Source organism: Cnephaeus nilssonii (genome assembly GCF_951640355.1).
Source record: "Cnephaeus nilssonii genome assembly, chromosome: X".
Taxonomy (NCBI): Eukaryota; Metazoa; Chordata; class Mammalia; order Chiroptera; family Vespertilionidae; genus Cnephaeus; species Cnephaeus nilssonii.
Window position 1 is genome coordinate 39,184,222 of NC_137071.1, and position 24,147 is coordinate 39,208,368.

Sequence of the window (24,147 nt, forward strand, 5' to 3'; positions counted from 1 at the left end):
TTTTTAATTTCTTTATTGATTAAGGTATCACATATTTGTCCTCATCCCACCATTCCCAGCCCACACCCCTCCCCACACATGCCCCCACCCCCCTGTTGTCCTTAACTGCTGGTTAGGCTCATATGCTTACACACAAGTCCTTTGGTTGATCTCTCCCCTTTACCCCCACCCTCCCCTCCCCTCCCTCTGAGGCCCGACAGTCTGATCCATGCCTCCTTGTTTCTGGGTCTGTTCTTGTTTATCAGTCTATGTTGTTCATTATTTCCCCTAGATGAGTGAGATCATGTGCTATTAGAAATACACTTATAAGAACTGAAAATGAGACAAGCAATAATGGTTATGCTGACAGGCAAATGAATCAGTGTGTAGTGAATTTCTTTCTGGGCCAACAGTTCTTTTGAGACCCAATTTCAATGTCACACAGTTCCTTATGTGTACATGTCAGCCATGACATTTCAGTTCTGGATGGTGGACAAATGGTGGTAATGCTGGTCTGACCCTCTCTGGTTTGGTCCTGGGCAACCTGTAGTGACGCACAGCTGTTAACTGCTAGTATGGCAAGGCGACGTCAGTGTCTTCCATCTCTGGACTGCTTCTCTTCTGTCTTGATGGCTGGAGTAGTCCTGTTGATTCCTCTCTGTTGCTAGAATCCACATGGTCTTGGAGTTGTTTTCTGAAAATATACAAACGTATTCTCGACCAAAAGTTAATAAAGGAATATTTTCTATAAATTTGACTTGGGATTCTATTTCATTTTTTGCCCAAATGATTTTCCTCTGTCTTGTTTTGACATCTTGTGTGTTTTTCATGGGTTTCTTGCTTTTAGCCTTACAATTAATTTTCTAAAGTATTAATTTTCTAGATGTAATTACTTACAGGATATTTTTCCTTACATGATATTCTTCTACTACCCCCCTTTTTTATTTAAATATTAGGATGCTTTTGAAAATTTTATAATGTAGTCTTGATGGCTTTTAAATTTTAATTTTTAGCACTATAATATTACTGTTTTAGGTTCATTACATGGTACGCATTTTTATCATGAGATGAACTACCAATAAAAATTTTAATTAACACAAAAAGAAAAAGAAAAAAAAATTTTAGTTAACACTTTAGGAACACCTTTTTGTCCAGTACAATTAATTTTTCTAGAATATTCGCTTGTTTCAACTAGCCAATTTAAATTTGCCTGAAAACTTGACTACTATTTTACTGTCAAATTTATTACTCTGACAACAATTTTATTTTACCCTGTAAATATTAGTGGAAAGGATTATTTGCCTTCTTGAGTAGGTCCTGAGCATTCCTGGTGGTAGGCTGGATTTAGTTATCATAAACCCACTTCCCCACACCATGGGTACAAGACAACTCAAACAATTCTTGTTGGAGTGAGAGGGCATCTGCTGTCGACCAAGTCTCTGTTGGAGACCAGAATTTGGAAACTCTTTTGCAAACAAAGCTCTGGCCCAATAAGAGCTCTCTACTGCCTTGTAAAGGGAATGGGAAGGAAGTTGCAGCCCTGAAGAACCCCAGACCCCTTCTTATGGTTTAATTCTGTCTAGAGACAGAGGTAAGGGTTCCACATTGTCTTTAGGTCTCCTACAGAATTCAGACCATCTCTTTCATTTTCTTTCCATTCCAACATGTGAAATGGGGAGTGTTCTCATCATGCTTTCTTCTAATTTCCAGGAGCCACCATCTCTACCAAGCACAGTAGGTTCTCAATAAATATTTGTTGCCTTTAATTGAATTATGGCTGTCTAAGCCAAGGTCCAAAGAAAAAAAGGAATTTATCCAAGCTCTCAAAGAGAATTATAGCTCAAATCTTGGTTCTGAATTTCTCATTAAGAACTCTTGCAACTATGTTATTCTGTCTCAATATATCTCAGGTTCAGACCTCTAGCAGTGGATGGCTTATGCTGCACTGACCAGTTGTGTGACTGGGACCAGTCCCTTTCTCCTCTCTGAGCCTCACTGCTCTCATCTACACCATGGAAAGATTAGGACATAAGGTCTTGAAAGCGCCCTTACAGTGCTATTTCTAGGAATTTGTGACCAACACTGACAAAAAAAAACACAACTGTATGCTATTGGGTGGGGAGGAATCAGAGCTTGTCCCGGACGCTATGTCATATACTCCTCCTCCTCTTCTGACTCAAAATCTATGTTAAAAGAAGTAAAATAACTTTTCCGGTTTGGGAAATCTTGCTCTGGCCCATAAGCCACTGTGCCTCTGGGAAGTGGGACGGCATGTCCAGCATGCAGCGTCCAATGCCTTATAGGGCTAGAAAGGTCTGACTGACTGGCTGGGCAGGTGGGAAATGGTTGGCTGGGAGAAATTCTCCAGTTCCGGAGGATCTAACCCTGAGAGGAACTGCCACTCAGCCTTGGGCATGTTGGCAGGCTAGGCTAAACAAGTGTGTTCTGGAAAGGCCAGAAATGATGTCATGGGACGCTTTGGGCTGCAACAACAGGAAACCACTGAGTGTTTACATTGGCTAGCAGAGCCCAGGCGGCCTGTTTTTTTTTCTTTACTTCCTCAGTCTATCTGTTTCCTCTGATTCAAATACTATGAAGAGAAACTCACTGCCCAGGCCAGGGAAAGCGGAAGGGAGGCCCCCAGGAGAAACAGCCTCCTTCCCAGCCCAGAGGGCTAGATGATTGGTAGGAAAGGCCAGCTTTACTCTAGCTGGGGCATTGCCTAGGTTAGACCTTAGGGTAGGGAAAGCAAGGTAGTTAGGAGATGCTTTGAGCACTACAGTTCCATGGAAAGCAACTTCAGAATTCTCATTAAGACTGAAGTTCTATCCCTAGCTGGTCTGGCTCAGTGGATAGAGTGTCAGCCTGTGACTAAAGGGTCCCAGGTTCGATTCTGGTCAAGGACACATGCCCAGGTTGAGGGCTCGATCCCCAGTGGGGGGCATGCAGGAGACAGCAGATCAATGATTATCTTACCATTGATATTTCTATCTTTCTTTCCCTCTCCCTTCCGCTCTGAAATCAATAAAAATATATTAAAAAACAACAACAAACAAACACAAAGTTCTAAACCTGAAAGCCATCTTGGTCTTCTCCTTAGATCAAATCAGTCGCCAGGTCTTATGAATGCAATGTATTTGAATCCTGTTAATCAACAATGGATTTGTGTGCAAAGTGTTGTATAGTACTGTGTATGTATTTATGTAGGTAGATAATAAAGGCAAGTGGTGGGATACAAAAATGAAAAAGATAGTTCTTACCCTCAAGAAATTGACAATAGAGTGATAGAGTGGCAGTGGGATGTCCTTCATCTGTTCTGTTGTCTTTATTTCCAAGGTTATTGCCTCAGTTCAGGACCCTCTTTACTTGCTACCTGTACAAGTTTCTTAATGGGTTTCCATGTTTCCAGTCTTTCCCCCTTCAATGCCTCCTTCATAATTATACTGGAGTGACTGATCTACCTCTCCAGCCCCACTCTCTCCCATCAAGAATCCTAGGTAGCATTACAGGGTGGCTCAGAATGTGGTCTTGGTGCCAAGCAGAACAGGGTTTGAATGCTTACCTTATCACTCACTATTGGCTGTCTGAAAGTGGGCAGTGGTTTTACCTTCCCAAATCCCTACTTCTCTAGCTTCAATTTTGTTTTAATTGGCTAAATGAGGATAATGACTATCTCACAGGGCTGTTGTGAACACTAAATGAAATAATGTATGTATGGTGTCCAGTGCAGAGTTAGCAGTTGATAAATGGCAGCTCTAATAACTATTCTTCAGATGTGCCATGTCCTTTTCTATTTTAACTTCTTGTGCATCTGTAATAGGAGCTTTTCCCTTAAAGAGTACTGCAACTGGTAGGGCAGAGACACAATTGAGAGCAGTGCAATCGCCCTACTGAGGCAAGTGAGGAGGAAAAATGTACCTAAGGTTGCACAAAAAATGATTTCCAGAGTTATGGCTAGAACTACATACTACTACAACTAGAAGAAAGATTCTCCAGAATCCTAGCCCAGTGATGGTTTCAGTGTACCATGCTGAAATCACATAATACCAGCAACTGTTGGACCAAACTCTGAGCCCTGAAGATTCATCAACTAGTAATGTTATTTTTCTCTGAGTGGCAGGGGGAAGGGAGGTGTGTGCACACGTGCGTCCACAAGTATTAACTAATTTCATCTTTACAACAACTCTTTAAGGTAAGTACTATCAGTAGGCCCATTTAATAGATTAAAAGATGGCCTATGTTATTTGGCTAAGGTCACACAGCTGTAAGTGACAGATCCAGGATATAAATCTAAATAACCTAACTCTAAACTGATGAGCACTTGAAATGGGATTTACTGTGACTAAGTAACTTACTTTTTAATGATTTTATTTTAATGAATCTAAAGTTTAATAGCCACTTGAAGCTAGTGGCTACCATATTGGACAGAGAAGCTACAGGCTATATTGTTTCTCCAGACTCTAGGAGGATAAGAATCATCCCATATAATAAAGAGGGAATATGTAAATTGACCATCACTCTGCCACAAAGATGGCGGTGCCCACAGCGGAGGCAGAGTTTCCATAACACAAGATGTCTGCACCCACAGTGGAGGCAGAGTTCCCATAATGAGCCTTAATGAGCAATCAGCAGGAACCTGAGGCTGTGGCCCCCCCACCCCCATGGCACTTGACAGGGGACCTCAGGCTGTGCCCCCCACCCAGCAGGGCTTGACAGGGGACCTCAGGCCATGCCCCCTGCCCCAGTGCCATGCCAGGGGACCTGAGGCTGCGCCCCCCCCCACCTGGCGGGGCTTGACAAGGGTGGGACTGGCTGGGTCTATATCTAGCCCAAAGGGGGGAGGTGGCCAGGTCTGGGTCTCGTGCAATTTTGATGTGCACGTGGGTGGGTGGGGACTTGACTCTAGGTCCTGTGGTGCACCCTAGACTCTGACAGGAGGAAGATTTTTATATACATTTTACTAATTTTCTTTCATCTCTGACACTTCTATTATAGAGAAAGGGCAAATAGCAGTATTAAAATATTTCCTCTAATTTATCCCCTTTTAATGTGCACGAATTTTGTGCACTGGACCACTAGTATTTAATAAACAGTTGTGTCATGATAGTACCCCACACAATGCACGACACATCTGTTATGTTCAAATTCAACTAAGTTAGAAAGCTCTTGACATTTATGAAAGATGGGAGTCTACACTATGGCAGTCATAGTCAGTAGGGACAGAAGGGGACATATTTGAGAGATTGTTATTATCATCATCACTATTTTCTTTTTTTTAATATTTATTTATTTATTTTTTTAATAAATCTTTATTGTTCAGATTATTACAATTGTTTCTCCTTTTTTTCCCCCATATCTCCCCATCACCCGGTTCCCTCCCCCCCCCGTTGTCCTTATCCATAGGTGTATGATTTTTGTCCAGTCTCTTCCCATACCCCACACACAGACACCCCTTTCCCCCTGAGAATTATCAATCCACTCCCATTCTATGCCTCTGATTCTATTATGTTCACCAGTTTATTCTGTTCCTCAGATTTTTAATTCACTTGATTTTTAGAATCACTTGTTGATAGATATTTGTTGTTCATAATTTTTATCTTTACTTTTTTCTTCTTTTTCCTCTTTTTAAAGAATACCTTTCAGCATTTCATATAATACTGGTTTGGTGGTGATGAACTCCTTTAGCTTTTTCTTATCTGTGAAGCTCTTTATCTGCCCTTCCATTCTGAATGATAACTTTGCTGGGTAGAGTAGTCTTGGTTGTAGGTTCTTGCTATTCATCACGTTGAATATTTCTTGCCATTCCCGTCTGGCCTGCATAGTTTCTGTTGAGAAATCAGCTGACAGTTGTATGGGTGCTCCCTTGTAGGTAACTAACTGTTTTTCTCTTGCTGCTTGTAAGATTCTCTCTTTGTCTTTTGTCCTTGGCATTTTAATTATGATGTGTCTTGGTGTGGTCCTCTTTGGATTCCTCTTGTTTGGGGTTCTGTGCGCTTCCTGAACTTGTAAGTCCATTTCTTTCACCAGGTGGGGGAAGTTTTCTGTCATTATTTCTTCAAATAGGTTTTCAGTATCTTGCTCTCTCTCTTCTGGCACCCCAAAAATTCGGATATTGGTACGCTTAAAGCCATCCCGGAGGCTCCTTATGCTATCATCACACTTTTGGATTCTTCTTTCTTTCCGCCTCTCTGGTTGGGTGTTTTTTTCTTCCTCATATTCCAGCTCTTTGGTTTGACTCTTCGGGTGCGGTGGTCTACTCTGTATATTCTTTATTTCAGACAGTGTATGCATAATTTCTGACTGGTCCTTTTCCATTTTTTTGGTATTCTCATTAAGGTCCTTGAAGGACTCTTCAAGTTTCTCAGCGGTTTTTAGAAGATTCTTGAGTAACCTTATAAATATGGTTCTGAACACTGTGTCGTCCATTAGTTTGCTTTCATCTATTTCTCCTACTTGTGACATACTTCGATGTCTCCACATTTTGGCTGCCTCCCTGTGTTGATGGAGTGGCTTTGTGTGGTCGGTGACCTATAGGGGCCGGTAGCTCAGCTTCCCCAATCACCCTAGGTGGTCGCTCTTGGTACTCCCCTTTGTGGGCTGAGTGGAAAGTCTTGGTGTAGTTAAAAGCCCTGATTGCTGTTGGTACACTGGGAGGAATTGACCTCTGGTCCAATTGGCTGCAAGGGCCTGCTGTGTCTACAACGGAAGAATTACTGTGCTGGAGACACAGTAGGGCTTTGGTGCTCACTGAGTCTGCCTCTTGAATGTGTCCCTTATGAGAGTGGTTGAAATCTGGTGTCGTCCACACCGACAGAAAAGTCACTCTCACTCTCCGACCGATGGCCGAGAGTCCCGTAGGCGTCTGGGTCCCCCGCGTGTCCCCAGAAACTGGAGTTCAGAGTGGTTGGGATTGTTGGTATCACTGGCGGGAATTGATCTCCAAGCCAGTTGGCTGTGAGGATCAGCAGTGTCTCTGCTGGGAGAGCTTCTGTGCTCAGCTTGGATGGGGCAGAGTCTCAGGGTGGCGCAGACAAGCTTTGGTTTGTCCTTAGAGGGGTGGTTTCTCCGTGCCCAAATTAATGGCTGTGCGCCTGAGAGAAGGCAGCTTTCGAGCCTCTCCCGCTGCCTAACAGACCAGTTTCTCCCCAGCTGGGGCTGGATTTCAGTGCAGACCGGAGGTTTTGTTTTTCTCCCGAACGAGAAATCCAGTCACTGGGAGGGCTGTGCTCAGCTTGGATGGGGCGGAGTCTCAGAATGGCGCAGACAAACTTGGTTTCTGTCTGCGCTGCCCTAAGAGGGCCGGTTCCTCCGTGCCCTAATCAAAGGCTGCGCGCCTCTGAGAGAAGGCAGCTTTCGAGCCTCGTCCGCTGCCAAACAGACCAGTTTCTCCCCTACCGCAGCTGGATTTCAGTGCAGTCAGGAGGTTTTGTTTTTCTCCCAAACGAGAAAGCTAGCCACGCAGCATCTGCTGCCCTCCCTCTCCGCGCGATGTGAGCAAGCCTACCGTGTATTCAGCCGCCCGCCCTTTCCGCGCTCACGGATCTCCGCACCTCCACAGCTCCTGAGGCTCAGCGTCCCCCTCTCTGTTTTTCCTCTAGTTGTAGGTTTTCCACTCTGCCAGCTTTCCGGTGGTTCTGGACGGTGTGCACTGTTTTCCAGTTGTAGTTTCAAAATTGTTGTGGTAGGCAACAGTTAGGTGTTTACCTTATGCCGCCATCTTGGTTTCTTATTTTCATCATCACCATTTTCATAGATAGCTAATAGGTAATAAATACTATGTGCTAGGCAACTGTTCTAAGTGTTCTACCAGGATAAATTTATTTGATCCTCACAACAACCTTATATAGTAGGCATAGATGCTATTTTTTTTAATTTAATAAATCTTTATTGTTCATATTATTGAAATTGTTTCTCCTTTTCCCCCCCATAGCTCCCCTCCACCCGGTTCCCACCCCACCCTCTGCCCTTACCTCCCCCCCATTGTCCTCATCCATAGGTGTATGATTTTAGTCCAGTCTCTTCCTGCACCCCCTACACCCCTTTCCCCCTGATAACAATCTACTCCCTTTCTATGCCCCTGATTCTATTATATTCACCAGTTTATTCTGTTCATCAGATTTTTTATTCACTTGATTTTTAGGTTCTCTTGTTGATAGATATGTATTTGTTGTTCATAATTTTTATCTTTACTTTTTTTCTTCTTCTTCTTAAAGAATACCTTTCAGCATTTCATATAATACTGGTTTGGTGGTGATGAACTCCTTTATCTTTTTCTTATCTGTGAAGCTCTTTATCTGACCTTCCATTCTGAATGATAGCTTTGCTGGGTAGAGTAATCTTGGTTGTAGGTTCTTGCTATTCATCACTTTGAATATTTCTTGCCATTCCCATCTGGCCTGCATAGTTTCTGTTGAGAAATCAGCTGACAATCATATGGGTGCTCCCTTGTAGGTAATTAACTGTTTTTCTCTTGCTGCTTTTAATATTCTCTCTTTGTCTTTATACTTGGCATTTTAATTATGATGTGTCTTGGTGTGGTCCTCTTTGGATTCCTTTTGTTTTGGGTTCTGTGCACTTCCTGTACTTGTAAGTCTATTTCTTTCACCAGGTGGGGGAAGTTATCAGGCATTATTTCTTCAAATAAGTTTTCAGTATCTTGCTCTCTCTCTTCTTCTGGTACCCCCATAATTCCGATGTTGGTATGCTTGAAGTTGTCCCAGAGGCTTCTTATACTATCTTCAACTTTTTGGATTCTTTTTTCTTTTCCGATTGAGTGTTTTTTGCTTCTTTGTATTTCAAATCTTTGACTTGATTCTTGCATTCCTCTAGTCTGCTGTTGGGTCTCTGTATATTTTTTATTTCAGTCAGTGTATGTTTAATTTCTAGTTGGTCCTTTTTCATATTCTTGAGGGTCTCATTAAATTTATCGGCCTTTTCTAGGAAATTCTTGAAAAACCTTATAACTGTGGTTTTGAATTCTATATCCAGTCCTTTGTTCTCCTCCATTTCTTTCATTTGTGGTCTGTTTCTTTGACTCCGCATTTTTACTGCTTCCCTGAGTTGGTAGGGTAGCTTTGTGTGCTAGGTTTCCTATATGGCCCGGTGGGTCAGCTTCCCCAGTTACCTGAGGTGGACACTCTTGCTGCTCCCCTTTGTGGACTGTGTATACAGCCTTGTTGTAGTTAAGTCTTGATTGTTGTTGGTATCACTGGGAGGAATTGACCTCCAGGCCAATTGGCTGTGAGTATCAGCTGTGTCTACGCTGGGATACCTTCTGTATTGGAGATAGCCTTATAGGACCAAACTTGCAAAATTGCAAAAGCCTCTGCGCTCAGCTTGGATGAAGCGGAGTCTCAGGGCTGAGTAGACAGTCTTGGCTTCCCGTCAGCCCTGCCCTTGCGCACGCGCCTCCAGACCACTGCCTTCCACGGATTCCCTGAGTTTCCGCCTGACATTCCAGATTCCCCCTGTAAGAGCGTGGGTCCCCCAGGGGCTCACCCGGAACTGGGTTTCAGTGCAGTTGGAACTGGGATTCAGTGCATTCAGGAGCTTCTGACTCCTTCCGCTATGGAAAGCCTGCGGTAACCTCCCCAGTCAGTCTTCTCTGCGTGCACTCATGCGCGCGCGCGCATGCCTCTAGACCCCTGCCCGCTGTGGCTCCCCTAGTCTCTGAGTCTCCATGTGCCTTTCTCTACAGCCCAGACTCCACCAGTATGAGCCTGGGTCCACGGGGTTTCAACTGGAGCTGGGGTTCACTGCAGTTGGAACTGGGGTTCAGTGCAGTCAGGGGCTTCCTTTCCCTTCCCGCCAGCCAGGCACTCGGCTGCCCTTCCTCTCTATATGTGCATCTCCATACCTCAGCGCTTTGTGGCTCCTCTGATCCGTGAGCTTTTCTCTTTCCTACTAGTTGTAGAATTTCCACTCAGCCAGCTTTCCTGTGGTTTTGGATGATGTCCATTCTGTCTTTTAGTTGTTGTTTTGAAATTGTTGTGCAAGGCAGCAGTTTAGGTGCTTACCTAGGCCGCCATCTTGGTTTCTCCGGCATAGATGCTATTATCATCATTCCCATTTTACAGGGGAAGGCACTGAGACACAGAAAGTTTAAGTGATTACTAAATTTTAGAGCTAGGATATAAGTCAGGGGTTTCTGAAAGCTGGTTTCAGAATCCAGTCTCTTAACCATTACTCTATACTGTGCAGAAGTTAGCATCTATGGGGCTCAGTGTTGGGTTAGGTGTGGGGGCTAAGAGCAGTCAAAGATCAGTATGTGTTCCTTGGACAGGGAACACTGGAGAAGAGGAACATATATACTGGAAGCAATAAGAAGACATTGGTTTGGTTCATGGTAGGGTTGTGGTGCATGTGTGACTTCCAGGATAAGCTACCAAGTAGATGGTTGACCATGTGAGTTTGGAGCTCAAAGGAGAGTACAGGGCTAGAAATAGAACTGTTAGAAGTAATCAGGATAATAATGGTAATTAAAGTCAAAGAAATAGATTGTGATCTCCCCGGGACATGTGTGCTGTTAACAGAGGTCAGAAAACACTATGCATCAACATGAAGGGGAGATTCTCTGATGATGGAATTTAATGTAGAACATATAGGCTCCTTTTGAAGATTGATGCGGATAAGCAAGAAGTAAAAGGAGGAAGGACTGAATCTGTTCCCCTATTGGGGAAACTTTCCTGGTTTCTCCAAAACCTGCTCTTCCCCAGTGGTCTCTAGCTCAGACTATGGCTTCACCATCAACACAATTGGACAAACCCCAAATCTGGGGGTTATCTCTGACCTTTCCATCTCCATTGCCTCTCATATACAATCTATTATCAAGGTCTATCGACTATTTTTCCAAAATATATCCTGAACCTGACCTCTTTTCCCCATCTCCACCACCACTGCTCTGGTCCAAGCTAGGATACTTGGACCTTTATGACTGAAGTAGCCTCTTTTCTGGTCTTCTTGCTTCCATCCTTTCCTCCTTACAGTCAGTTTTCACCTCAGCATCCAGAATGATAATATTAAAATGAAAGTTCATGTTTCTTTTCTGCTCATAATTGGCCCATGGGTCCTCCAGCATATTCAGGACTTAAAATTCTATTCAAGATGCCCTAGCTTCTCTTCTGTGCTTCAGACTAAAGTTTGACATCTCCATTTGGATGTCTCACTGGTAAACCAAAGACAACTAAAACGGAACTTTTGTTTCCTTCCACCTCAAACCTTGTTCCTCCATAATCTTCCCTATCAAAGAAAGATGACATCACTATATATCCAGGTGGCAAGTCAGAAACATAAGAGTTGTCATTGTCTCCTCATTATCATCCCATAGCCATCCAGTCTATCAGCAAGTGTTGCTACACTCAGAATATATCTCTAATATATCCACATCACTCCTCATTTATTTCCCACCAACCAGGTCATTATCTCTTACCTGTACAACTGCCCTAGCCTCCTAATAGGTCTCTCTGCTTCTACCCCTGACCTTACAAACCATTCTCTACAAGAAAGCCAGAAGAATTTTTGTAAAACAAAGATCATGTAATTACCCTACTTAAACCCTCTAAAGGCTTTACATCACATGAGGAACACGAGCCAAATTCTTTACTAGTATAATAGCCCATAAGGCTCTACATGATCAGGCCCCTGCCAGTCTCTCTGATCCCAATTCCTAATATTCATTTACTTTCTCACCACAATCCAGCCATGCTTATTGTTTTTTGATCTTTGAACAGCCTCTTTGATAGTTAGCTCTACCAAACTGTCCTTCCCTGAGGTTCAGTCTAAAGTTCATTGCTACATTTTCTCTTTGCTTGTCACCTGATTCACTCCTTTAGTCTCAAATGGTCATTGGCTCTAAGAGATTCCCTCTAACCTCCCAAACTAAGAAATTCCTTTTGTATGCCACTCTTATAGCACCCTCCCCTCTTTTTTTCCCACAGCATTCACCCCAAGTTTAATTATTAGAGTGGTTATCAACTTAATGATTATATTTTAAGCTCCACAATGACAGATATTGTCTGTCTTAGAACTCTATCCTACATTTCTAACATAGTGCCTGAAATATAGTATTTACTCATTAGCTTATTAATTCAAAACAGACATAAAACCCTTGCTCTCATGGAGCTTACATTTCAGTGGGATACACAATGAGTGGCAGGTATTATATTTGATATTTATTGGATCTGTGTTCTTGATCCTGAGTAGAACTGTATTACTGAGTTTATTTATTTATTCAACAAACATCTATTGAGTATTTTCAGTGAATCAGGGACTTTTGCATCCTCTCATTTAATCCTGTGAAAGAGATACCACCATTAACCCCATATCTAGGACAGAGTAATTGAGGTCAGAAAGATTTAGTAACTTGCCTTAAGTCACACTAGTAAGGACTCAAATGCAGGCAGTTTGACCACAAGACCTGCTAGCTTACTCATCACACCACAACACAATGGTTTTGACACATCACTTCTGGACCTAAAATGATACACAGAAACATCTGTATGACCCTGCTCTTAGAAAGACCTTGAGAAAATTCAGACACATAGAATGCTCTCAGCCTAGACCAGGCCTGATATGGCCCCTGTTGCACTTTCCATCTCTCATAGTGATAGTGTAGACATTATAATTGGTTTCTATTTGACAGATGGGAGAAAGAGAGTCAAAGGATCAGGGAGAGAGTCACTTGAGGACACATTGGCAATGAAGAAAGACCCTGGCACCCTGGTACCCAAGGGATCATAGAATAGGGCACTGGGGGTTAACTCTAGGAAGACAGAGGGCAGTGGAGCTATAGAACAAGTACTCAATTGTCACTCTAAAGCCTGGGCTCCTAGGGAAGATCCTGCCTCCATGCCTTTATATGAACCTTCTTCTCCCATTCCTCCCTACTCTGAGAAAAGTATCTGGAAGTTAGGAGGCAGAAGAGATGTTTCTGTGGTTCACCCTTTTCCCACCATAAAAGCATATATAAGGGAAAAACTACAACACTGAAATGGGGGCAAAATGCAAAGACAGGTAAAAGTAGGCTTAGCTATACCAAACTGGCCTTCCCTGAGGTCCAGGGAAGAGCTCTTTTTGCACGTCCACCTTCTGCTAAGTGACTACAAATGCCACAGCATAGAGAAGACAGACAAAGGAAGGGAGAAAAAATTGGCAATTCCTGGGTATGGCCTGGGCTGGGCCTGTCAGTGATAATGAGACTGTGTGCAGTTTTTAAATGTGGGTGAAATGAAGACAGCATGGCATGGAATCAGAGCAGGTCTGGGAGGGGTGTAAATATGGAGTAGAATGTGGTAAAATGAGTGAAAAATCTCAGCTTAGATTTGTTGCCAGAACAGTGTTACCATGTATTTCTGAGAAGCATGTTCATACAGGGGTGGGTGCGTGGGGGCTGGGTAGGAGGCATAGCTTATCATATTCACAGTCTGTGCAGGCACATGTGTATGTGTGTGAAGCCAGGGGAGGAGGAGTTGTGTCATTGTCTTTGTAATCTGTCTAGATGTGCATGTCAGTTTCTGTGTGATATTCAAGGAATATAGACAGTATGTCTGAGGGAGATGTTATAGGTAAGGTGTGCAAGAGAAACATGGGGTGAATTATGCAATGTATGAATTATCTTTTTTATTACATTTATTGGGGTGACATTGGTTAACAAGATTATATGTGTTTGTTTTTCTTGTTTGATAATTTGTTGCTTTCAGTTTTACATTCCACATGTGAGTGAAATCATATGGTTCTTTTTTTTTTAGAATATATATATATTTTTAAATATATTTTATTGATTTTTTACAGAGAGGAAGGGAGAAGGATAGAGAGCTAGAAACATTGATGAGAGAGAAACATCAATCAGCTGCCTCCTGCACACCCCCTACTGGGGATGTGCCCGAAACCAAGGTACATGCCCTTGACTGGAATCGAACCTGTGACCTTTCAGTCTGCAGGCCGACGCTCTATCCACTGAGCCAAACCGATTAGGGCTCATATGGTTCTTAACTTTTTCTGTCTGACTTATTTTGGTTAGCATGATATTCTAAAGATCCATCCATGTTGTCGTAAATGGCAGTATTTTATATTTTCTTATAGCTGGGTAGTATTCCATTGTATATATGTACCACATCTTTTTTATGCAATCCTCTATTGAATAAAACTTTGGTTGTTTCCATGTATTGGACACTGTGAATAATGCTGCAATGAGCACAAGGGTGCATGTCTTTGTGAATAAATATTTTCAAATTTTGGGAGGTAACTTTTGAGATTGACTTTTAAAATTCAGCATAATTATTTTTAGGTCCATATAAACTGTTGTATTAATAGTTTATTCCCTTTTTATTGCTGAGTACTATTCCATCCTATGATGTGCCACATTTTGTTTAACCATTCACCCATCGAAGGACATTTGAATAGTTTCTGGTTTGGGGCTATTATGGATAAAACTGTTATTAACATTCATGTACAGGTTTTTGTGTGGGCAGAAATTTTCATTTGTCTGGTATAAGTGCACAAGAGTTCAATTGGTGGATTATATAGTAGTTGCATTTTTAGTTTAACAAAAAACTGCCCAACATTCTGAGAACTACGCCTTTTTGCATTGCCACCAGCAATGTATATATGAGTGATTCAGTTTCTTCATGTAATTATCAGCATTTGGTGTTGTTACTGTATTTTATCGTAGACATTCTGGGGTTAATAGTGATATCTCATTGTATGACCTGAGCTATTTTATAGTGTCCACCTTAATGGGGTTCATGTGAGAGAGTCCATGTGTGTAAAGTGTCTGGTACAGTTAGATAAATGTCAGCTATAATCCTATATAATAAAGAGGTAATATGCAAATTGACCCTCATGCCCTTGCACAAGATGGCAGCCCCCATGTAGTCAAAGATGGCCACCACAAGATGGCTGACAGGGGAGGGCATTTGGGGCCGACCAGGCTGGCAGGGGAGGGCAGTTAGGGGTGACCAGGCCTGCAGGGGAGGGCAGCTGGGGGTGACCAGGCCTGCAGAGGAGGGCAGTTGGGGGGGGGACCAGGCCTGTAGGGGAGAGCAGTTGGGGGTGACCAGGCCGGCAGAGGAGGGCATTTAGGGGCAACCAGGCCAGCAGGGGAGGGCAGTTGGAGGCTGGCAGGGGAGCAGTTAGGCGTTGATAAGGCTGCCAGGGGAGTGGTTAGGGGGTGATCAGGCTGGCAGGCAAGCGAGCGGTTGGGAACCAGCAGTCCCGGATTGTGACTAAACCAGCAGTCGGACATCCCCTGAGGGGTCCCAGATTGGAGAGGGTACAGGCTGGGCTGAGGGACACCCCCCAGTGCACGGATTTTGTGCACCAGGCCTCTAGTTATTATTATAAAAATGGAGATAATATGCTCTTCATTCTCATAATATTCATTATCTTATGGAAGACAAAGACATGGAAACAAGTAATGTCAATCTAGGTTGCTAAATGGAGGAGGCATGAACCAGAAATTATGAGATCCCAGACTGGGGATGGAGAATGGCCAGGGAAGATTTCCCAAGGAAGGTGATCTTTAGCTAAGCCTACAAGAATAAGTTGCCTTAATTAATCAAAGGGAAGGGTGCCATGGATACATTTTAGGCAGAGAGTACATACATGTAGGGTGTGGTGGCCAGCATTTAATATGACTGTAGGTCAGGGAGATAGGGATGGAAAAGAGCCAGAAATGAGGCTGGGAAGAAGGTGGTAAAGGATTAAGCCAGGATTTATATACTACAAAAAGTAGTTCAGAATCAACCTTATAGGCACTGAGGATCCATGGAATCCCCAAGAGTTACATTTTGCCAGGTTGGAGACTTTCATGGTGCCTCTCAGCTCCTAGGACTTCCTGCCCAAACTCCCACTGGCAAGAAGGTATCTACTTCCTGGATCCCTGGTGGACTGGCCATGCTCCCCTTTCAAGGGTTTCTGTTATAAAAAGCTTTTTTACATATTGGACATATTTGCAATTCTTCTCTAACCCATCACTGAACAAAACCTAAGCATTGCCACAAACAATTAAGTATAGCTTAGTTTTTATTAAGACAAAAAACTCAGATTTGCATTCTTTAACTCCTTGTTCTATTTTACCCTCTTTTCCCCAGTCCTTTCTCTGGCTTTCTTGCTCTGTCTTCCTGTTACTACCCTAGTAAAATTCAGAGAGCCTTGGTTGCCTCATTCGTACCAGGAGATATGTTATCCTTAATGGTCTGACATTCCCTAAAGCTATTTGTAATAATAGGAACTCTTCTCACACTTGTAGTTTCTAATGGTTTATTCTTCTGGTAATCTCATGAGAACTCTGGCACAATGAGTATTAGTTCCATTTTACTAAGAAGGAGGTTGAATTTCAGAAAGGTGAAGTCACTATCCAAGGACACACATTTCAGGGTCAGTGTTGGGCCTTAAACCTATGTGGTCCTATGCCTTACTTCTTCTGCACCTTCTTGGCTAAATGTCTTTACTTTCTCTCCCCTCCCCCCCCACCCCCCATTCCTTACAATCCCCAAATGAGAGGTTTTTGCTAAAAATTTTCTAGTTCTTATCCAGAACCCTTGGTAATGATGACTGAGATGAGGCAGTCAAAGAGGTATCCAAACAGGCCTAGAAGGGGAGCATGTCCTTCCCATTACCCTACACCAGTGGTCGGCAAACTCATTAGTCAACAGAGCCAAATATCAACAGTACAGCAATTGAAATTTCTCTTTTGAGAGCCAAATTTTTTAAACTTAAACTTCTTCTAACGCCACTTCTTCAAAATAGACTCACCCAGGCCGTGGTATTTTGTGGAAGAGCCACACTCAAGGGGCCAAAGAGCCACATGTGGCTCGCAAGCCGCAGTTTGCCAACCACGGCCCTACACTAACACCCAGTACCATGGTGGCAGGTGAGGTGAAGACCTTTAAAGGCCCTATATGATGGACAAATTGTGGTTTCCCTGCCCATATATAATTCAAAATAAAAACAATAATAAGCCATTGAGCCTGGCCAGTGTGGCTCAGTAGTTGAGCATCGACCCATGCACCAGGAGCTCACTGGTTCGATTCCTGGTGAGGGCACAAGCCTGGGTTGTGGGCTTGGTCTCTGGTGGTGGCAGCCAATCAATGTTGATGTTTCCCTCTCATCAATGTTTCTATCTCTCCCTTCCTCTCTCTCTAAAATAAATTGAAAACATTAAAAAAATAAGCCATTGAAATCAATATAAAGAAGTTTATTAATATTCTGATATCTCTTATAATGACTGATTTGAAGTCTTTTAAAATATCAGCTAGAAAACAGTTCTCATATTGGGGGCCATTTTGTGCACTTGTATTGAGGGTGACTATTTATTGGCCTATCTGTAGTACATTGTGTGAGTTTCTGATGACAGCACTGTGCAAATATGAGGGCTGATTGATTTCACTGCCACATTTTCTTTGATCTCTCTGTCTGTTGTGGCCTCTAGGGGGCCCTGTCAATTCCCACCCCTGAGGTATTGGGTTCCATAAGGACTACCTCCAGGACTAAGTTCAAAAGGTCTCTAGCCACAGAATGTTGGCTTGATGCAGGGGTTTAGGACAGGACAAGGCAGTTAGGCTCCTCTTTTCTCTGGCTCCCACTTTTCCTGTCTCTGATTCTACATATCATTTTCATTCTTCCACTTTGCTTTTTTCTTGCCCTCTCTATTAATTTCTATCTCAGTTTTTCTCCTTTGCCCCAGACTCTCAGATTTTTCCTTGTTTAATCTCATCCTTTCTGTTTCTCTTTTTGTCATCCTGTCTTTCCTCATATCCCAGTGCCTCTAGCTTCTTAGCCTCTGTGAGTGTGTATCTTGGTCTCAACCTCTTCCTGTCTTTGTCTTATTTTCTTTCCCATCTCAGAGCCCACAAGAACTTTTAGAAAGGATAAGCTGGAATATCCTGGGCTCTTTCTTCAGAGGAGTTAGGGATGAAGACTTAGGGCTAAATTTAAACTTTTCAAGGTTGGGTGGGGACTTCCAAGGAGACAGCTAAGGAAGGAGGGAAACTGGCTTATTCAGTAAGAGGATGAGGTCTGGAGTGGGAACTTGGCAAAGACTGTGAGTTCCAATGTGCAGTCAATGTCCTGAGCTCTCTGACTGAGGCCTTGAGGTTATTTTTGGAAGCTTTCAAAATATCCCAGAAGGCTTCTACCCACTCCATTCAGCCTGGGATACTAGAGGATACAAAGATAGAAAAACTGAGGCCTGCCTGAGCTTCCACAAGCCCTCAGAAAACAATAGTAACACTGCCCAATATTGGGGCACTTGGAAGAAGAAGGTAGTAGTTGTAGAAGATGATGAGCCAGCCAGAGAACAGGAAGGAGATGAATAAAGTACCTCAAATTCCAAGACCCCAAAGTGTCTTAGCTGATCCTAGAGATCAGCTGGTTTTACTCCCTCAATATTTATATGTGTGGAAGACTGGAGGGGGCACTATCTCTCAAAAAATAAAAGGAAAGCAGAAAAAGGACTTTCTTAGATTCATTCCCTTCACCTCTGCCCTAGTTTGCAATTTCTGGCATGGATTGCTGCAATAGTTTGGTTATTCTGCTTCCAGACCCTCTTTGGGCAATCTAGACTTCATATTGGCCAGAGAAACCTAGCATATTTTGGAGTGGGGTTGGGAGTGGAGAACCAGCTCTGACTGTCACTCCTGCTTAGAGCCTTCAAGAGCTTTCCAGTACCTATTAGATAAAATTCAAAACCCGTTAGCCTAACACACAAGCCTAAGACTGTGATTTAGTCCTTGCTTACCTTTCCAAATTCTTCTTTTGTAATGAGTGATTCCCTTTGGAAACTTCAAAACTGTCTGCCATCTCTTCTCTCTCTTTCTTTCTCTCCCACTCTTTCCCTCCCTCCTCAAAAAAGTTAATGCATGTCTATGGGTAAAAATTAAAAAAGTATAGTTACCCCCATCCAACGATAACCACCTCCTACCTCTCTGACCTACTTCCCTGTTATTCTCAATCTCTCACTCTGATCCAGGTTGTTTCTAGGACCTATGAGTTCCCACCTCAAGACCTTTGCCCTTGCTAATCCTTCTGCCTTTCCCCAGATATCTTGTTTGTTCCCTCAGTTTCTTCAGGTTGCTACTTAATTGTCGTCTTCTCAGTGAGGCCTTCCCTGACTTCCCTTATCTAAATTTTCAGCTGCCACCATATCTCCTATTTACTTCCCTGATTTATTATTTAGCACTTATCACCATCTAATTGCTACATATTATACTGACTTATTTGTTTATTGTCTGTCTCTCTTACTGTTTTTTGATCTTTGTGTAAGTTCCATCAGGACAATGATTTTTTTTCACCACAGCTGTATCCCCAGTACCTAATAAAGCACCTATCACATCATAGATTTTCAACAAAAATATTCATTGAATGACATTTAATAGGTGATAGCTATAAATTCTCTTATGTATTTGAGACTGTGTCTACACTCTATTCTGACCAACTGATTTGTTTATTCTTTCTTTGGTACCAAAAAGCTTTCATTGCTGCAGGTTTTTAAAAAACATATTTTTATTGATTATAGAGAGAAAGCAAGGGAGAAGGAGAGAGAGGTAGAAACACCAACAATGAGAGAAAATCATTGATTGGCTGCCTTCTGCATGCCCCCTACTGAGGATCGAACTCACAACCTGGGCATATGCCCTGACCAGGAATTAAACTGTGACCTCCTGGTTCATTGGTTGATGCTCAACCACTGAGCCACACCAACTGGGCTGCAGGGTGTGTTTTTTTGTGTTTTTTTTAATAGTTGAAGTATACTCTCACATTTATGGCTTCTGTACATGCTAGCCCTTCTGCCTGGCATGAGTTTCCCCTTCCTGATCTATGTGGAAAACTGCTGCTCACTCTTCAGGTCTCAGCTCAAGCTCTATCTTTCTGTGAAATCTTTTCTGCTTCTGCAAGGTTGATACCCCTCCTCCAGTATCCCATAGTCTCTCTACTATTATACTTTATTGCCCTGTGCCTTGATCATCTATGTACACATCTGCCTCCCCTACTAAACTGTAAATACCCTGAAAAACCAGGACTTACTGATGATGGTATCCCTAGTGCCTAGCATAGTGCCTGGCATTCAGTAAGAGCAGTTGTAATTGGACAGACCTGAATTTGAATTCAATTCTACCACTACTTAGCTGTGTGATCTTGGACAAGTTACTTCACCCTTCTGCATCTTAGTTTCATATCCTGTAACACAGGCATAATGATACTCACCACATATAGTTGTGGTGAAGATGCAATGAAATAACTCTGTATGCAAAAAGTGCTGTAACAAATATGTGGAACTCTAGTTACCTCACTTGCTCCTCATGAGGGAAATGGGGAAAGTATTATGCACTCCATTTTTTTCATATCCCCAGAGAAGTGAAAGTGAATTTTCCAATGTTAAAGGATAAATAAGTGGCAAAGCCAATTTCCTAATCTTACTCTCCCAGATTAGATCAACTCTTTGTCTGGCAAGTAAAAAGGTTATTAATTCCATGGCTCCTGGCTCCTAAACCAGCATATGGGTGTGGTGTACTACCATCAGAGAAAACTGATACCTCTTTGGCAGCATGCCCTGCCCAACTGAGGGAAATAGAGAGCAGTCTTCCTTTGTCCTCAGTTCCTCCTTAGCCTTGGGGATTTTAAATACTGCAGCTTCTTAATCATGGAGAAGGAGGCAGTTCCCTACTGTCTGAGGTTGGAGGGAGGAGAAATATAAAAGCTTTCTTCCATAAGGGCAGCTGAAGGCTGGGCATACTCTGAGGGGATTCTGAGAAGAAAGAAGAGCTCAGGAACCACTGTACATACTGCCTACTGTTTGCCAGCCTCTTTATTATGTGCACATTCATTCAGGTAATGAACATTTACTGAGCACCTACTGTTTGTTAGGTATTGTACTAGATATTGGCAGTGCAGTGGTGAATGAAACTAAAGGAGCAGGACACAGATGGCAAAACAGGTGATAACTATAAAGAACACATGACGATTTCCTCATATTATGGATGAGAAAATTGGGTCTCAGAAATAAAAACTGATCACAACACAGCTAATTCTGGGATCCAAAATGCAGGTTTTTCTAACTTTAAACTTGTTACTCTTTTCACTATACCATCTACCTCCCTGATCCTGCTGCCTCCACAAAATTTCCTTCACCTACCTATCTTAGTATTCAAAATGACACTCTTAAAGAAGTACTCCTGTAAGGTAATACTTACTTGCAAGAATTCCATAGCAACATGTCATAACAGCATTCCTGTGAGCCTGAGAACATATAAGCAGCTATTAATCCAACAGTCACCTAGAAGGAAGAAGAGGAACATGGTACCAGATTGTGGTTCTGATGAAGGGCAGAGGATGGAGAAGGAAAGGTATAGGAGCTGGAATGAGGGCCTAAATGTATAGAAGTAAATATGGAGTAATATTTTTATAACCTTGGCAGGACAAGATAAATAACAAGTGAATATTGGTAAAATTGACAATAAAATTAAAATAATTTTTTGTAAAAATTAAATGACAACAAAGGACAAACTGGAGACATATTTGCAAGTTATTTGACATATGAGAGACTGATATACTTAAAATATAAATAAGTTTTATATGTCTATAATAAAAAGAAAACTTGAACAAAGTACATGAATTAATCTCACTACTAACTAAATAATTAAAAATAAACACAAAGGGGATTTTTGTGTGCTCTAGCACATTGGTAAAGATTTAAATGACTGATACTTAGTATTAGTGGGATAAAAATACTTGCATGCACTGCTCATGGAAATAGAAGTTAGAATAATATCTCTGAAGATTATTTGGCAATATGTATCAAAATTTAAAATTTGCTTACCCTTTGATCTACTGAGGAATAATTATGGACCAGTGTGTAGAGATATATGCATAAGGTTATTCATTACTGTTTGTTAGTACAAAATTGAAAGCAACCCCAGTATCCTTCATTAGCAAAATTGTTAATTAAACTAAGGTACCTCCATGCAATGAAACACTATGTAGCCACTTAAAGTGGTGAAATAGTCTTATATTAGCTGACATACAAAGATGCCCATAAGAAAGAAAAACAAACAAACAAAAAACTAAAAAAAAGGATGCCTATGAGAAATATTGTTGAGTGAAAAAAAGCAGATTATAAATCAGTAGAGAGTGTAAATTATGGGGTGTGTGATATTCTGGACTATCTATACTAATAAAAGAGTAATATGCTAATTAGACCAGACGTCTTCTGGATGTCCTTCCAGACAAAGCCACGGTGGTGGGGCCAAGGCAGAGGCAGTTAGGGGTGATCAGGCCAGCAGGGGAGAGCAGTTAGGGTGATCAGGCCGGCAGGGGAGCAGTTAGGAGCATCAGACAGGCAAGCAGAGTGGTTAGGGGCAATCAGGAAGGCAGGCAGGTGAGCGGTTAGGAGCCAGTGGTCCCGGATTGCGAGAGGGTGCAGGCTGGGCTGAGGGACCCCTCCCCTCCATGCATGAATTTCTTGCACTGGGCCTCTAGTATTAATATAAATATAATTTCTAGAAGAAGTTCATCTCTATATTCGGCAGAATTCTCCAGGATCAAGCTTCAGCATGTCATGTTAACAGGCACACAGACAAATGACAAATTGGAATCTCTCCAGAGGGAAGTAAGTAGGCTAGGAGGGAGTTGGCCCAACTCAGGGAAACAGTTGAAAGAGCTGAAGCTGGAAATACTAAAAATTACAGGGAAACAGATTTGGGATTAAATAAAAAAAGCTCTTCAAATGCTCTAGCTCTCTTGTGAGTGAGTAGGCTGTCTAGCTAGGTATGGAGAGTGAGCTTCTCACTACTAGAGGTGTGTAAGGCAAGGGTCAGGGAGTCAGATTGCCTCCAAATCAGTTCCCTTCTAGTTTTTAAGAGCCTCAGACTTGACAAAAGTTATGGATCTGCACTGCCCGCCTTGGGCCAATGGGAAAGGCAAGAACAGCGTCCTATGGGAATAAAACCCAGTGAGACGTACAGTGAGTTCAAGTAAAGACAATGAAAAAAAAAAAGACCGCAATCAGCCTGATGTCCCAACCCCATCCCCTCAGAGAGATTTCCCCTTCCCTTGCCTGGCCTCTCCGTTCTCCCAGAGCATCTTACCTGTGGAAACTGTAGGACTTCCAGCAAGGAGATTGAAACTCCCATAACTCTTCCCTCCTTTTGGGCCACAGAGTTTAAATTGGCTCTACTATTAGGCTGAATAGGTAGGCTGTTACCTAGGTGGTGTTATTACAGGGCACTAGACCAACCCATCTCCCTGTTTTAAGAGACCTCCCTAATGTCTGATTGTTCACCATCAGTGCTTTGTCCTTTGAATCTTGAATGATTTCCAACATTCCTTTGCAAAAATTCCAATAATTCCAGGAAGGGATCACCTTAAACTGCCAGGAAAAGGGGAGGGGTGTGGAAAGGCTTCTGCATTCTGCAGAGGGCCTCTTAGTGTCTAGACTCTAGAGGAAGTTTTATAAGCTGGGAGCAAGGCAGAAGAAGGGAGGAGACTATGGGGGAGGAATTTTTCTATCCAGGGGCCCAACTTACTCTGTGGTTAAAGTTTAGAACAGCTAGACTCAGTAGTTCCTAGGCCTGGCTGCACATTAGAATCACCCAAAAAGCTTTTAAAAATACTGGTGCCCAGACTTCACTCAAGCCCAAAGATTCTAATTTAATTAGTCTAGGGTGGGGTCCAGACATAGTTATTTTTGAAAATCTTCCCAAATGATTCTAATGTGCAGCTAAGCCAAGAGAGACCCAGTCAGATGTAATACTGCTTGGGGGAAAATTAGATTAGCCTCCTGGTCCCCAGTAGGTCAGGACCATGGGGAAAGGACGGTGCTACCCCACTGCTCCCCAGTTATAGCCCCTTGCCTCAAGGGTATTTAGGGGAAGGAGAGATAGTTTTTTTGTGTAGATAGTCAAACTTTCTGGTGTGCCTGGAACTTTTCTGGTTTTAAAACTGAAAGTCCCACATCCCGTGCAAACTGGAAAGATTGGTCCCTCTACACAGGATTATTGCAAGTACTTAAATCTTAAGTCATTTTTTAAAAATATATTTTTATTTATTTCAGAGAGGAAGGGAGAGGGAGAGAGAGACAGAAACATCAATGATGAGATACAATCATTGATTGGCCACCTCCTGCATGCCCAGTGCTGGGGATCGAGCCCGCAAACCCGGGCATATGCCCTTGAC

General features: G+C 42.5%; 1 long non-coding RNA gene across 1 annotated transcript; it reads right to left on the reverse strand.

The window, feature by feature from the left end:
* Positions 1–228: 228 nt before the first annotated feature.
* Positions 229–23,205, reverse strand: LOC307095512. The gene is made up of 3 exons (XR_013813196.1): positions 23,061–23,205; positions 21,168–21,250; positions 229–673 (listed from the first exon to the last, which is right to left on the reverse strand). It is a non-coding gene; the product is annotated as an uncharacterized lncRNA (long non-coding RNA).
* Between the last annotated feature and the right edge of the window lie 942 nt (positions 23,206–24,147).